Here is a 13781-nt window from a genome sequence, read left to right on the forward strand (position 1 = left end):
TTACCTTGCTCATGTGATTGTAACCCTTCTGTACAGTATTTTCACAATAAAAAACTTATTTACAAAAAGAAGAAATGTACTCATTACCTTGCTCATGTAACTGTAACCCCTCTGTACAGTATTTTCACAATAAAAAACTTAGGGTAATAAAAATGCTACTTACATAGTGGTTCTTATAAGAATTAAATGGGTGGAATCATTATGTAATTGCTTCTGGTAGGATTATTTATGATTCATGAATGTGTTCCTTTCTTCTTGAGCTCTACTCTTATTTCCACATTTGTCAGGTATATTTTCATGGATGCTAATGGGAAATCAAATTAAATAGCACATAAAATCACAAAGCCTATTTATTTATTCACCTATTTAAACAGACACCATGATTGACCTAAGAGAAGTTTGTCCTAAGACCAAATGTTTGTTGGGTGAAATATTCTTGTCTGTTAATGGTTCTCATTTGACTTCTGAGTATTGTCCTACTGTCTCCCAGAAGGGAACCGAAGGTTGTTGCTGACTGAACAATCTGAATTGTTTCCTTGTGCCATAATTTTGTTAGAACATATGTACATGTAGAATTGTTTTCTAGTATACAATGTACTCTTTCATTTCCTAAGTTCCAACCTTTTTATTGACAAAAAAACTTAGTTTTTTTTTTACTGAGATTCATTTTCCCCTTCCTTCCTTCCTTCCTTCCTTCCTTCCTTCCTTCCTTCCTTCCTTCCTTCCTTCCTTCCTTCCTTCCTTCCTTCCTTCCTTCCTTCTGACCTTCCTTTTTTTCTTTCTCTCCCCTCTCTCCCTTTTTTCTTTCTCCTTCCCCTCTCTCCCTTCCTTTGTTTTTATTTTTCTTTCTTTTCTGTTCCTTTTTCTCTTTTCTTGTGTGCCAGTACTAGGTGCTGAACTCAGGGCCTGGACACTATTTCTTTGCTTAATTTTCTTAATTTTGTATTTTCATTCAATTCTTAGCTGTTGTATTCATTTCTCTTATGATTTTTTTTCAATCCTTGAGGTTAAATTTTGTGTGATCTATCATATTATTGCTACCTCGAGTTATTGCATGTTCACCATGACAACATTTTTTTATTTGTTGTGATTGACACCACAGAGTTATGCTACTGTGTAGTAATGTTTTCATTCATTTGTGGTTTGTTTTAACTATTCTTTCCATTATTGTTTTCTACTGTTTCTTGTTTAGCTTTTATTATCCCTTGCTCCTCAATGTGATAAGCCATAGAGAGATGATTTGATTACAAAGTAGGTAGCATCAGAACAGTGAACAGCACAGACTCTCATATAACAAGGGTTCTTTGATTCACACAGAGTTCCCTTATGCTATAGGGCTGCATGGAGTTGGTGAGCTTTACTTTATCAATTAGGGTTTATAGCTGAGGTTCTAATGATTCTTAGGAACCAGAGTATCTTCCCTAAATAGTAATCTTGCTCTAGGAACTTCAGGAAAGAATCTAATACCAGTTCTCACATTATGTATTTGTTCTTAATAGAAGGCTCTGGATTTTTCCATTAAGATTTGCCATCTTCTGAGAGCTACAATGTCCTTCACTTTGGTTATCTTTTCAAATTCATTTTTCTCTTGATACTTTTGAGATAGTTTCTTAAATACTGTAATTAGAATTATATATCCCACTTATTTTAAGATGAGAGTTTCATTTCTGCCTTATTCTCTTTTTGTTTTGGACTTGCTTTTTCAAGGAGAAGAATAGAAGGAAAACATTTTATCTATCCAATTTAATAACTACAACTAAAATATGTATTTATATCTAAAATATACTTCCTCAGAAAGTAGAAAGGAGCTTCCTTTTATTAAGATTAGATTTCCAGTCAAACAAAAATGTATGCATTTTCCTGTGATTAGGAAATGCAGAGAGAAAAAAAAGTCATTGCAACAGAAAAATGCCAATAGTCAATTTGGAAAATAAAATGCTGGCACTGCACATATGTGAGCACACAATTTTTATACTTAACTGGATTGTAGATACTTTAAGATTTAAATTAGAGGATCTGCTTTGCTAATGGAGCTGTTTAAACAAATTGAATTGGAAGGAAAGAAGGCTCTTGGTACTCAAAAGTTAATCCATTGCCCCCTAGTAAAGTTGTGCTAGAATGAGAGCAAAGTAAGGGCTTACTTGCCCACAAAGTCAAAGGTAAAGGATGATCCATTTATAATGTGAGAAGCATATATGCAGCAATAACTCAATGTTATTTTGAGACCAATGTGAATTTACTTGGGACTTTTAACCTGTTCTAACATAGAAAGTTTCCTTTCATTTTGGCATCATTTTGGTACTATTTATCTGTGATGCCAGGTAGTGTTACTCATCTATTCAGAAGAATATTACATCATTTGCACAGAAATGAATGGACCTGGAAAAAATTACGTTAAGTGAAGTAAGCCAGGTCCAGAGGGAAAAATGACAGGTATTTTCTCTCATATATGGAAGCTAAAACTAATTTATAAATGCTTTTACTAGACAGATATGGGGTTATATGCAAGTGTACACAATATAGTAACCAAAATACGGTATTTGCAGGAAAGAATTCAAATAGTGTAATTCCATAGAAAACTCACAGGCCAACAAAATAAATACCAGAAAACTGGTATTTGAAAGGTGGCAAAGAAAGTTAAAGGGAAAGGAGTAGATTAATAAAGAGAATAAGGGGGAGAGAAGGCCATTATAATATCAAATGGATATACTGCAAAATTGAAAGAAAATTGAGTGAAAGTATTGGGCTGGAAAGGAATGGGGTGAATGATGAAAGGGCTGATAATCAAGATGCATTGTATTCATAAACTAATTGCAGGATGAATACTTCTTTGTACAACCACTTAAAGATAATGTAAATACAGTATTATAATAATAAATTTAATACCTGTGATACACAAGGTATTCGCTATGTAGCTTTGTTTCTTCTATTTGTGGATATGCTTAGATATGAGTAATTCATTGACTCTACTGGGACAAGATCAGTTATTCTATAAAGGATAGATGAAAAAAAGAAATACATAGAAAGTCATTACTAGTTGATCATACACAAAACTAAAGAATAGTAATTAGAAAGTGTTCTGTTTGGGAAAGCTATCCCTTGGTAAATCCTTTATAAGTTTGTGTTCAATATAGTTATCTAAGCAACCTATTCTGTCTGAATGTCCATCTTCATCAACAGCAGAGGGAAATTTGCTTTGTAGGGTAATTCATTCCCATCCTGAAACTTTGCAAGGGGATCAAAGTTCAAAAGGTAATTCAAGAAATGTGATATGGCTTTCCAAGCATTAGTTTTCTCCATTCTTAGCTGGACAGATCCTTAGTGGGTTGTTGTGAGAAAGAACTTAGGAGAAAACATGTCCAAAAGAAACACTGACTGCTTCAGAAAATTAGTACGAGGCAACATGGATCCATTAACCACAGATCAAGAGCTAAAAGTAGTTATGGTCAGTAGCTAGGAAGTCACTAACATACAAAGGCTGCCAGACTACAATAAGAAAGATGGGAAATGTTCCAAACTTGTCTTGAAAATGTATCACAAATTCCAATTTGAAAATAATGAGACTTACACACAGAGCCAGCATAGATAAACACACAACAATATATACAAATACATCAGCACATGTGGCAACACAAATGGAAGAATACTGACAAATATATTAAACATGTTTCTGATCAGTATGATCACTTCACGTTTTTCCTTTTTGTCAATTTCTGTTTTCTGAATATTACACAATGAAAAATATTCCTTGTCTGTTAGGAAAAAAAAATGAAACAATTTAAAGCTTATTTGTAATATGATTAAAAGATAACCACCTAGCCACCTAGTGGTGACATCTGTAAACTCAGCTACTAGGAAGTTAGATAGGATCACAGTTGAAGGCTAGCCTGAGAGAAACATGAGTGATTCTGACTTGACTCTGTGTCAAGAAACAAACGGGACATACCTGTAATCTCAGTCACTTAGAATGTGGACATAGGCAATTCATATTCAGAGGTCATTTCAGGCAAATGCATAAGACCCTGTCAAAAACCAACTGAAGTAAAAAAAAAAAAAAAGGGTGTGTGTGTATGGCTTAAGTGGTGGAGTGCATGTCTAAAAAGTTGTAGGTCTTAAAATATCTTTGCCTAGGGGCTGGGAAGGTGGCTCAGTGGTAGAGCGCTTGCCTTGCATGCATGTTCGATTCCCCAGCACCACATCAGCAAAAAGAAAAAAAGCCGGAAGTGGCGCTGTGGCTCAAGTGGTAGAGCGCTAGCCTTGAGCTGAAGAGTTGAGGGACAGCGCCCAGGCCCAGAGTTCAGGCCCCACGACCGGACCTCCCCCCCCCAAAAAAAATATCTTTGCCTATTTGTCTCCTTAGATCTATAAGACTCACTAGCCGATAGATCTGTGAAGCATTAAAATCTTGCATTGTTGTTGATTAAACAGCTTTGGCTCTTACTGGCTTTGTTTTTTAGTTGTTCAGTTTCCAAGTTAGGTATCAGAATCAGTCCAGATAACTCCCAGGGACCATCCACCTATCTTTTAGACTCAGTATCATTTTAGAAATAGGGCCTTTTGTTTTTGGCCAAATTCATCTTTTTAAAAACATTATTTTCAACAAAAATTAAATGTTCATTTTTAACATCATAGAACAAAATGGGATACAATGACAAAACTGTCTATGTCATCCGGATCTTCACACATGCATATTTATTTGCTCATCAAATTTGCTTATCAAAAGTCTGTTACATACCAGCCACTCTGATGAATACCAGCACTATGATGAATTAGCAAGTCATCATATACAAAATTCTTGCCACTATGAAGTGAATACTCTTGTTAGGCAGAAGGCAACAAACACATGAATATGTATATTTAAATCAGGATATTTTTGGTATTGGCATGTTCTATGAAAAAATAAGGTAGTAGAGAAAGGGATATGAAATATCTGGAGGGAAGACAGAAGATGGATTGTAAACAAAGGCTTCACTGATGGACACCTTTGCTACCTGTGAGTAGAGTGTGACTCCAGAAAGTATTTAGAGCAAGAGGTTTCTAGACAACCAACACAAAGTTCTGGAGTATATCTCCTTCTATTCATTCTAGTTATTTGTATAATTTTCTATTTATCTAGTGTATAAAACATTGATAATATTGTTATAGAATTGAGTCATTAGATCTTCGTTGCATTAGGGGAAGCAGAGCGATAATGACCTGCTCCCTCTCTCTTCGCTCATTCTTCCTTACCCCCTAGCACAATTACATTGCTACATTTTGCTAAATTGTCAGATTTTTTTTCTATGTTCAGAGTTAACAGACCATAACCATATTTGTTTGGCATGAGCTGAATTTTACAAAATTAATAATGAACTCAATCTTCATTTGCCTAACTGACAGTGCAATCATGTTTATTATTTTCTTAGACACTTAAATATTTCTACTCAATGTCCAGGAATACTATTCTTTTATTGTGTTTTGTCTATCTTATTCAGCTGAACTTTTGGCTGATGCCATTTAACAAGCTCTGTGTTACTTTAGGGCTTCCCTTTCTAATCACTTGTGTTGAATCTCTCAAGAAGATCTTGTTTCCTCTCTCCTGATATTTCAATTTCCAAAGACTACTCAGATTTACTTTCCTTCATTATTGCTGCCTGAAGCCTGCCTTTGTTTGTTCAGTTATCTTTTATGATATACATTATTTACTTTTAATTTGAGGGAATACAGAATTTAAAAGACTTTACAAAAGGTCATGTAACAAGAAGTCTTGAAATCTGGGCTGGGAAGGTGGCTCAGTGACAGAGTGCTAGCCTTGAGCTGAAGAGCTGAGGGACAGCACCCAGGCCCACAGGTCAAGGCCCCACAACCGACCAAAAAAAAAAGTCCTGAAGTACTTTGACTCTGAGTCTGGTTAATTCAGTGGTTCAGCAACATCATCACAGTCCTGAGACATCTCTTAGAAGTTGGAGTAATTTCCATCTTGGTCACAGCTGATCTAAGATCATCTAGAGAAACAGGCACATTTTTCTTATGTGAATATACTGGGGCTTTAGATTTAGTGAGTTTGTCCAGAACAGATTCCTTTCTCACCTGTGAGCAGAAGATGCATATTTTAAAACATTCTGTCTTTCTAGTGGTTAAGAGAATTCAGTCACATGGGTCAACATATAGAATTTCACCAGCAACTTAATCTCACAGTTCTCATGTTTGCGTTTGCATTCCTCAGTCTAGAACTTCTCAGCAAGATGCTTTTCAGAACATAGGCTCTCTCTCCAGGCTGGGAAAACATTTGTACACAAGATATAGATTCTGTGTCTTTGCACACTTTGATAGTCACCTCTTTCTTATTACACTTTTTGTTTTATCCACTTAGCATGGTTTAGAAAACTTAATATGCAAAAATAGTTCAGTACTTTTTCTCATACTCTACTGTGTTCCTTGTGGTTCTGCATGCTAGATGGCTAAAGCTTCCTTCTTTAATCTGTTTTTCTTTTAGAGGTTACTTTAGGATAAGACAGTTAATGTTCAAGCTGTTAGAGGTCCTTCACCTAAGAATTTTCTCATTCCATCTTGCCTTCACTTCTGAAGGGTGTGGGTGCTATAGGTAAAATTCTGGATGGACACTTCTTGTCAGCAATGAAGAACATGTTGCCTTTGGGCCTCATTGGTTTCAATGAGAAATTTGTTGCCCTTCAAAGACGTTGTTCCTCCATAAATAATGCATTATTCCTTTCTGATTACTTTCCAGGTATTTTCTGTTTTTGCTTTACAAAGTTTCACTGTGTTGAGACTTAGGTGGATTTCTTTAGTTGAGGTTTGCTTACCTTCTTGAATCCTTAAGTTTTCATATTTTGGGGGACATGAAGCTTAAATTCATCAGAAATGTTCTAATATTTTTTTTCTGATTAATACTGGTGTTTGAACTCAGGACCATGCACTTCATAGGCAAGTGGCCTACCCTTTGGCTACTCCTCGACCAATTTCTGCTTTAGCTAATTTTCCCAACAGAATCTCACACTGTTTCTCAGGCTAGTCTGGGGCCATGCTCCTCCTATTGATGCCTCTCACTTAGTTGGGATTACACAAATGAGCCTACCAATCCCAAATGTTTTTCTATAGATGGAATCTCATCAACTTTTTGCTCAGACTAGTTTCAAACATCAATCTCCAACTATTTCTGGAGTATAACTTTTAATAGGTTTTTTTGTGTGTGTTTGGTGGTACCAAGACATGAATTCAGAGCTTCATAATCTTTCTCATGGCTTGTGTTCTAGTTATATCTGTGGTCCAGCTTAATTTCTGGTTAATTGGAGATAATCATTTGAATCTCTCTCCCCAAACTGGTTTTGAACCTTGATCCTCTGATCCCAGAATCCTGAACTACTAGGATTATAAGTGCTAGCCATCAACACTGGGCAAATATGATGTGTGTGTGTGTGTGTGTGTGTGTGTGTGTGTGTGTGTGTGTGTGTGTGTGTGTGTGTGTGTGTGTGTGTGTGGTAAAAGGGGTTGAACTCAGTACCTTCAGCTTTTGTTGTTTTTCCCTCACAATAGTGCTCTACCGCTTGAGCCATGCCTCTGCATCTCTAAATTTTTGATACATTTTATTGTTATTATATAGTTCATATACAAAAGGGCTATAGTTATACTAATCAGGTGCAATCTGCACAATTCTTTTTGCACCATGTTTCCCCTTCCTTCACTCTCTCCCAATCTTTCCCTCCTGTCCCCACCCATGAGATATCCAGTTCATTTTCCACATAGTGTCTAGTAAGTATCACTGTTATATTTATCAGTTTCACCTTTTATGTTCCTCCTTTACTATCACAAATACAAACAAGATAAAGAAAGCAAAAACAGCAACAATAGCAGCTAAAGAATGTCTCTTGTTTCCTTTTCTTAGAGTTCATTTCATAAAATATTATTTTATATGATCAACTGTTCATAGCTATTGAGACTTTGCCCACCACTCCTATGCCATACCTTCCTTTGGCCTCATGTTTTACTGTTATTTATTTTAGTCATTCAGTGAATTTACTTGATTTATAGGCACATTCTAGTTACCACAAATGAGGGAAGCCTTGCAACCTATGTTTCTTTGGCTACAGTTTACTTCACTTAATATAGTTTTTCCAAGTCTTTCCATTTCCTTACAAATTTTACAATATCATTCTTTCTGATGGATGAGTAGAATTCCATTGTGTGTGTGTGTGTGTGTGTGTGTGTGTGTGTGTGTGTGTGTTACATTTTCTTGATTCATTCATCCACTGAGGTATATCTAGGTGGATTCCATTTCCTGGCTGTGGTAAATAATGCTGCAATAAACATGATTGTGCTAGTGGCTTTAGTGTGGCCTTGTTAATACTTTTAAAATCATAACCTCTTTATCTTCTTCTAGAACTCTGATATGAAAATAAGATCTTTATTGTAATTTTTGAGGTGGCTAAGCATGTGGTCTTTTAAAAAACTTCTATTATCATGCAATTATATAGCTTGGATATTATCTACTATTTGAATACGGATTCATTTTTCCATATTCTCTCTTTTACTGTTGAGCCATCATTAAGTTCTTTATTTCATTTTTTATTTCTAAAGTTTCCATGATGTTATGTCTCTTATTTCTTTACTAAGACTTTCTATCTTTCATTTTCATCTTTTTCATTTGAAATTGTGTATGGAACTATTTCTATTTTCACTACAATTCTTGTCAGCTATTTTTAACATAGTCATCATGTTGGTTTTGCTATCTCATCATTGTTCATTAAAATTTTGGCACTTAGTCTGATGAAAAAAATTTTGATTCTGTCCTGGGTATAGTGAGCATTATGCTCTAATATCTTGAGATTTAGTTAGTGTCTTCTTGGATAAGTAGTTTTTCCAGTTAGGTGGACAGGTCTAGTGATGGGAAAGCTCAGTTCCTCACAATAGATCCCACTGACACTCTCATGGTGAGTAAACCATATTGCCAACTAGCCTTGCCTTGTGCAAACTTGTTTCCCCTCTTTGTTTCTGTGAGTGCATGGGAATAATGCTTGCCATTTGGTCCCATTGACATGTCAGGTGAAAGGAGGTGGATGACTTCCATGACCCACTTCATCTTTATTCAATTGGAATGGAACTTTAACTCCCAACAGCCCCACTGATTCTTCAGGGAAGAGATATTTTTTTTTTGGGTGGTCCAGTCGTGGGGCCTGAACTCTGGGCCTGGGCGCTGTCCCTCAGCTCTTCAGCTCAAGGCTAGCGCTCTACCACTTGAGCCATAGAGCCACTTCCGGCTTTTTTCTTTTTGCTTATGTGGTGCTGAGGAATTGAACCCAGGGCCTCATGCATGCAAGGCAAGTGCTCTACCACTGAGCCACCTTCCCAGCCCAGGGAAGAGATAGTTTAATTTTGGTTTGGGGCTGGATCAGAATGGATATTATAAAATAGATTTATTACTTGTCCTTTGTGTAGAAGGTGTAGGCTTTTCTTAGGAGTTTTAATTTGTGTGTCTGTTGAAAGTTCTGGGTTTTAGATTCCTTTATTCTCCCATCTAGAACATATGAAAAACCATTCTGTTTTTCCAGTCCTGAGATTCCTACACATTCCTTTCCATTTTGTTTTTGTGTGTATGTGTGTGTTTAGTATCTTATGTTTGGAGTTCTTCAGTGGTTTAAAGGCAATCTAGCAAAGAATATGTTTATTTCATCATAACTCAAAACAGAAGTTCTATAATTAATCTTTAATCTTTAATTCTACCCAGTTGATAGATAACGTTGAATCGTATCACCCACTTACCCATCCATTCATCTATGCATTCCTCCACCCATGAACACTTCTATTCTTTTTCCTTCTTATCATTGCTTTATCCACTTTTGGTATATATTAAATATGAAGCATCTTAGGCATAAGATAGAAAATGTGACTGCCAAAACTAATCAATCTTCAGGTAAGTGAATGTTACGTGGACCTTTGTGAAACAAGATGGAAAAAATGCATTATGCTCCTACAGAAGAAAGGAAGACAAATAATTATTAGACTTGTTGGTAAGCATAATAAGTATTACCAATTAACAGTAAACACCGTCTCGAAATGTAAGGTTATTTATAAATGTAAATAAGTTGCACAAACAATGTAAAAGATTCAAAGTCTTCTCAGAATGCTCACTTGAATTACTCCCATCTGTATCTCTGCTTCCAGCTCTGGGGACTACTTTTCAATTCTCCGATAGCTCTCAAGTAAGGGGATATTAAAGTGTACAGTGGGGATTATAATCCATAATAAGCATTATTCAACATGGTGACTGGTAAACAGTAAATCCTTACTAATAATGTTTCATTGTCCTCACTAGCAGATTTTCTGAAGTACTGAAGCCAGTGTCTCCCAAAGCATAGAACAATAAGAGACATTGCCTAGCTTACTGTACTCCAGTGACAGCTGCCACCAGTCATAGACAATTACATACTCTAAGGTCACTTATACAAAGCCAGCCACAGTGTCATAAATTTCATGTGTGAATTGCACAGGGGCCCCTGGGCATGTCTGCCACAAAGCCAAAAATAAATTTCCTCACTCTTTCCATACAGTTGCCTTATGTCTCTGAATCAAAGTCTCAACTGCTTGATTGGTTCTAAGCATCTCCCTTTGCTATTTTTTCAGCTGTCTTCTCTAATCATCTCTGAAGGCTCAGCTACAATTTCCATTTTTATTGATATTATGAACAAGTGGCACCACATGTATGTGTGATATGCACAAGAGCACAGTTTTTCTCTTGATTTCTTTATATGCCTTCTATAAAAGGCTTACTTTTGTGCTATGTTCCGAGGAGGCTCAGTGTTTACAGGTGGCCTTTACAATGTTCAATGGCAACACTTTACTTGCTATGGCTTCTTATTGGAGATTCATATCCTACTATAATATCATTTAAAATATTATCCTTACTGTTATTTTTGTCAGTTGTGGGGCCTGAACTCTAGGCCTCGGCATTTTCCCTCAGCTCTTCAGCTCAAAACTAGTGCTGTACCACTTGAGCCACAGCACCACTTCAGGCTTTTTTCTGCTTATACGGTGATGAGGAATCGAACCCATGGCTTCATGCATGCAAAGCAAGCACTCTACCACTAAGCATCATCCCAGCCCTTGTACTATTTTAAGAAAGCTTATTTGCTGAAGCTTATGTTTTTTATCCTTCTTTGACCTAGAAATTCCTAAGTACTTTATAAAATAGTCTTTATTGAAGTATTATTTATATGTGGCATAGCGCACTGATTTCAAAATTTCAGTTTGTGTAGTACTTTTTGAGGTTGTTTTTTGTTTTCATTTATTTTAATTTATTTAATCGTTAGTCACACAAAGCTATTTCAATTCAGCAGGTAAACTGAAGTATACAATGCATTTTGATCAATGTTACCTTTTCCCTCCTCCTCCATCTATCTCAACTTACTCACCATCCCAAGTTACTTCGTCAGTTTATGCCATTCAAATGAGTACACAAACCGATGAGATCTGTGCTCCATTTAAAACATAATAGATTGCATCACTGAAGAATGTTCTCGTGTCCTTTCCTAGTCCAACCTCGTGGGTCTGCATTCTCCCACTGGAGATTATTCTTGTCTATTTCATATAAATGGAAACATTCATATTCATTCCTCTGTCTCTAACTTCTTTTGTGAAGACTCAGTAGTTGCATGTTTGAGTAGTTCAAGACTATCTGTCAGTAGTATGCTGTTGTACACTTCAACTTATTATTGTTTGTCTTGATGGATTCAGTAGCACTTCTGCTTTGACTATTGTGAAAAAAAGTTGAGTATACCTGAATAAGCTCTGTGGCAATGCAGGCTTTATTTTATTTTGCATAATTACTTAAGAGTGAATTTGGTGAGTCATAGAGTTTACTTTTCACAAAAGTGATTATCTCAATTGGCTATACCATGTAACACTCTCTCAGAAATATAAGGATTCCTACCATAAATGATTTATATGAAGCCTATGGCTACGCTGAGATATACAGTGTGAAATACTGATGTAGATATATGCACATATATATCTACATGTGAATACTCAAAATAGGTGAAAAATATACTATTAGAAGTATGATTCAAAGCCAAGCGCTGGTGAGGTGCATGATCAGGAGGCTGAGATCTGAGGATCATGGTTTGAAGCCAGCCCAGATAGAAAATCCATATGACTTTTATCTCCAAATTACCTACTCAGAAAAAGCCACAAGTGGAGCTGTGGCTCAAGTGATAGAGCACTAGCCTTGAGCAGAAAAGCTCAGGGACAGTGCTTAGGTCCTAGGACCAGCACAATAAAATAAAGTCTCATTCAGAGAAACGAATATATAGCTAGAGTTTTGTTCTATCTATAGCAAGATTTTTATGTGGCTTAATTAATCTCTGGTGGCTGATAGACTTTAGTTATTTCTAAAGTACATCCATGTACTTAGTCTTCAATTAAATTGCAAAAGCAATTTATGGTCCAGTTTATTCTTATATAGAATAGTAGAATTGCTATTAAATTCCACTATAAAGGGATTCAATACCACTTCTTTCATATTAAAATAAATGTTGGATGGTAATAAGATATGGGTGTAGAAAATAGGTATACTTTTCTTTAGTTTGCACTTCCAAAGCATTCTTATAATGATGTCCAAGTTTCATAACCATTATTTAAATTTAGATTTTTTTTATATTACAGCTAAGCTAATAATATTTCAGGTAGTTTTGTTGAAATATCTTAAAAATGTGTGATTTAGAAGAAGGCCATTTACTTGCAGGAAATTCTTATGTTTTAAATGACAGGACGGTTGTTTACTCTGAGAGTACAATATGGGAATGTTGAAGAAGGGCTCATCATTGTAATTTATGTTTTGGTGAGCAGTCAGAATAAGAATGATTCTTGACTATTGGCTCATTCATGTCTATTTTGCTTTTTTCTTGAAGTCTTCTCAGCATTTTATCTTAGGTCTTATATTCACAGTTGCCAATGATTTTTTTAAAGGATCTTCAAAAAAAGCAGGTCAGAGCTTCCAATCAATGCCTAACTTCTTGTAAACCAGTTGTCCTTCAGGGATGGAAAGATTTACTTTGCTGGGCTGGAAAGGTCATCTATGAAATGGTTTAGGAGTGTTTTCATTTCTTTTTTATTCATATCATTCTCTTTCCCTTTTCTCTTCTAAGACTAACAGAACATGGAGACAAGGCATGATTATGAAATGCTCACTGTTAACTTGTAGTAAGGCTGATAAAGGGGATGCTGTCTGATGCCCATCTTAATGGAAAGCAGCAGGCTGAGTTAGGAGAAAATACCATGCTGTCTGTACTTAAAGACTACATTGCTTTAACCACTCCAGTGCCTTTGAAAATTATATTAGATTCTTCAGTTTTCTGTTATGACTAAATTGATCACAGTCTCCTCTCCAATTCTCTGGTACTATATCAGACTACTGTTGGAATTAGTCTAATATGTTATTTGGCCTTCATTTTATTGTAAAGCACTTTCTTCCTGGAGAGAACAAGTGAACGTTCCAGAAATCATGATTTTTGATCTGTTCTGGCCCACCCAAACCTAAACAAATCTCATTTTCACTCTCACTGATTCTTGTTTTAAGAAACAGTGAGGTGGGTGTCACAAAGTAGGAGACTGACTGAAATCAATTGAGAATTCCTCCCACAGTGTTTTTGTTCAGAAAAATTAGATTTTTTTTTCTTTAGACAGAGAGACCACTCACTGCTAATATTATCCTTCGTCTCTTCTTAACCTGTAAACAGTTAGATTGCTTTGGAGAAGACAGACGATGACAAATGAAGGAGTGAAGCAGAAGA

The 13781-nt window shown here is 35.9% G+C and overlaps 1 long non-coding RNA gene across 3 annotated transcripts; it reads right to left on the reverse strand.

Moving 5' to 3' along the window:
• Positions 1-169: 169 nt before the first annotated feature.
• Positions 170-13781, reverse strand: LOC138831678 (uncharacterized). 3 transcript variants are annotated; one of them, XR_011373425.1, is made up of 5 exons: positions 13688-13781; positions 9757-9964; positions 6070-6256; positions 2887-2989; positions 170-304 (listed from the first exon to the last, which is right to left on the reverse strand). It is a non-coding gene; the product is annotated as an uncharacterized lncRNA (long non-coding RNA). The 3 variants fall into 3 exon arrangements; XR_011373426.1 differs by lacking the exon at positions 13688-13781 and adding an exon at positions 11406-11763 and having other exon boundaries at positions 9757-9928; XR_011373424.1 differs by lacking the exon at positions 13688-13781 and adding an exon at positions 11406-11763.

Source organism: Dipodomys merriami, unplaced genomic scaffold (genome assembly GCF_024711535.1).
Source record: "Dipodomys merriami isolate MVZ:Mamm:240054 unplaced genomic scaffold, mDipMer1.0.p SCAF_2, whole genome shotgun sequence".
Lineage (NCBI taxonomy): Eukaryota > Metazoa > Chordata > Mammalia > Rodentia > Heteromyidae > Dipodomys > Dipodomys merriami.